This window comes from Pteropus alecto, unplaced genomic scaffold (genome assembly GCF_000325575.1).
Source record: "Pteropus alecto unplaced genomic scaffold, ASM32557v1 scaffold761, whole genome shotgun sequence".
Lineage (NCBI taxonomy): Eukaryota > Metazoa > Chordata > Mammalia > Chiroptera > Pteropodidae > Pteropus > Pteropus alecto.
In genome coordinates this window covers 813,746-817,040 of record NW_006431558.1, presented here as the reverse complement: position 1 = coordinate 817,040, position 3,295 = coordinate 813,746, and the positions used below count along the sequence as shown (strand labels likewise).

Sequence of the window (3,295 nt, the reverse complement as noted above, 5' to 3'; positions counted from 1 at the left end):
CCATTCTAACAGGTGTGAGGTGATAGCTCATTATGGTTTTGATTTACGTTTCCCTGAAGATTAGTGATGTTGAGCACATTTTCATGTACCTGTTGGCTGCTCATATGTCTTCTTTGGAGAAAAGTCTGTTGAGATCCTCTGCCCATTTTTTCATTGGACTGTTCGTATTTTTTTTAACATGGCTACTAGAATATTGAACATTATATCTCACACTATGTTTCTACTGGACAGCGCAGCTCTAGATTTTTTTTGGTGTGGTGAAATTTGTTCATGAAATAATTTTATTTTTATGAAGTATAATATATATATAATATATATGTGTGTATATATATGTATATAGGCGAGGCAACCCTTGGTTGACCTCACAGATTGCAGGGACCTTGTCAGCTTACGATCCCTTATTTTTTTATTTTTTATACCTACAGCACCTGGTCTTCCTAGGTGATCTCCCATCCAAGTACTAACCAGGCCCGACCCTGCTTAGCTTTTTTGAGATCAGACGGGATCGGGCTTGTTCAGGGCGGCATGGTCATAGACAGTATTTTTATATTTAAAACAACCATTTTAATTTTAGTTAAAAGATGTTAACTAAACTTATTGTGGTGATTATTTTGCGATATATACGAATACCGAATCATTATGTTGTACACCTGAAACTGCCATAATGTTATATGTCAATTATACCTCAATTTAAAAATTATTTTAAAATAAGTAAAATGAATTTTTAGCATCATTTGAAAAAGAAAAAAATAGTTTTATAAATAGAAAGTTTCTTTCTGCTGTTGTGTGGATTTGAGAGGTCAGAGGTGGCAGCTAGAAGGCCAGGAATGAGGGGTGGACTGGGAGAGGAGTGTTGGAAATGAGAATGACAACAATAGCAGTAACACTTCACACTATGTGGTGGTGGTTTTGTGCCAGACAGTGTTCTAAGCATTTTGCATATTCATTTCATCCTTCTCCCAAGCCCGAGGAAGTAGGCACCATTATTACCCATTTGGCAAATGAGGAAACTGTTGCACAGACAGGTAAGGTCACCTGGCTGAGACACCTGTCTGCAGCATCTTCAAAAGTGGTCATGACTATTGTGCTGCTTTTTTGGAGTATGAAGACAACTTGGGGCAGATTATGAGTGGCACGACAGACCCTGGTAAGGGAGGTAATAGAGGCTAGGGCGCAGGCAAGGGCTGGGGAGCAAGAGCCAGTGGGGGTGAAATGCAGCATCAATTCAGGACCTGGGGGATGTCCCAGAGGCCACACAGGTGAGGCTAGACCCTGGTCTGGAGACAGAGACCCAGGTGGGGAGCTGATGTTGTGGCTGCACTTATAGGGGAAGGGTGAAGGAATCCAGTGCCCCACACACTCCTCCTTAAGCAAACTGATCTGTGCCGGGCTGGTGGAAGAGGTGGTCAGTCATCAGACCAAACAAAAACAGAAAGGTGTTTTTGACCCCCACAGCCCACGTGTCCCCTGTGAGGAAATAAATTCTTTCATTTCACAAGTTGTTCATGGTACCTACTGTGGGCCAGGCCACACGCTGAGTGTTAAGGACCCAGCAGTGACTCAGATGGACAGAGTCCCCTGCCCTCGGAATACGATTGGAACAGAAGTAATAGACATAGAAATTATATATGTATAAAATGGGTGCTGTGGTTTGAATGTTTTTGTCCTTCCTTCATACATTGAAGCCCTGACTCCCAATGTGATGGTATTTGGAGGTGACGAGGGTTAGATGAGGTCATGAGGGTGGCGTCCCCATGATGGGAATAATGCCCTTATAAAAAGAGGCCGTGGGAGGACATAACCAGGAAGAAACCTTCACCAAGATCCTGGCTCTACTGGTACTCTGATCTCAAACTTCTACCCTCCAGGACTGTGAGAAATTAATGTCTGTGGTTTAAGCCTCCCAGTCTGCAGTATTTGTTACAGCAGCCAGAGCTGACTCAGTCAGGCTGTAGTAACTGCTCTGGGAAAAATATGGAAGCTAAGGGGTAAGAGTCCAGGGGTGGGAGGACTTTTGAGGAAGGTTATCCTGTGGAGGTGACATTTGAATAAAGTCCTGAAGGAGGTTGAGGGGGAGCCATGCAGATATTTCAGTGAAGAGAGGGAACAGCAAGTACAAAGGTTCTGAGGTGAGACAGTACCTGTTGGGTTTGAGAAAAGAGGCAGGTGTGGGTCAAGAAAAGTGAGAGAGAGGAGGGAAAGTTAGGACAGTGACTGCCCTTTTGCGTCCTCTCCTTCATTTCCCACACCCTCTTCCGAATCCTCTTCTCACTTCCTTCAGCCAGCTGAGGACAGTGCCCCTGGGCTGGCCACTAGAGGCCACCCTCTCTGTGGTCCACGGTGTCACTACACTGTCATCTTGCCTTTCAGGTGGTGTCTGGCTTTCTCAGAGCCCTAACTGTGCCTCAAACGCCACGCTAAGAGCTTTACACGACGAACTCGGTTCCTTCGTCTAACATTCTTCTGAATTACATGCATTGAAAAATTTTTACAGCTTTACCGAGGTATAATTGACATACAACAAACCACACACATTTAAAGTGTACACTCCAATGAGTTTTTGCATCATGGGAATCCTCACCACAATCTAAATACTAAATATACTCACGACTCCAAATAGGATCCTCTCGCCTTGTTCAAATTCATCCCTTTCATCTCTCCCACGCCACCCTCAGGCGACTCTAATGGTATTAGGAGGTTGCACTTTCCAGAGTTTAGTATAAATGGGACCAGAGAGTATATAGTCTAAGTTTTTGTCTGGTTCCTTTCTCCCAGCAAAATTATTATGAGGATTTGTCTATGTTTTGGCATGTATTTGAGCCCCCTGTTGCTCATAGGAAAACTGAGGCACACAGAAGTGTGGCTGGGATGCGGGGAGAGAAGCGGGGTGGGGCGAGGTTGTCACACACCGGTTCGGCCCCAGGCCCAGGCAGGTTCTGGGTGTCCGTCGTGGGCGGGCCCGGGGGCGGGCCCGGCACTAAAGCCTCATGTGGCTGCCTCTGGGGCACAGTGCTCTTAGCTGACATCAGGCATAAGAAGTCTGAGCCAGCAAAGGCCACCAGGAATTCTAGGGCATGAGCCCTGCCCATGTGGAATGAAGACTGCATCAGGATCCCCAGCGGGGCCCAGAGAGCATGCCAAGAGGAGGCCTCGAAACTGTGCTACAAAGTATGTTCCTTGTACTAAAATGGCGGCGGCGGTGACAGCGCCCCGCGCCGGACCCGGGGGCGTAGCAGCCGCGTTGGGGGCTGACTAGCGCCTTCCTGGGCGCTCGCGTCCCGGCCGCGTCCTGGCC

At 46.8% G+C, this 3,295-nt stretch overlaps 1 pseudogene; it reads right to left on the bottom strand.

Annotated features, from left to right (window-relative positions):
• Positions 1-416: 416 nt before the first annotated feature.
• LOC112471677 lies at positions 417-537 on the bottom strand (annotated as a pseudogene).
• Between the last annotated feature and the right edge of the window lie 2,758 nt (positions 538-3,295).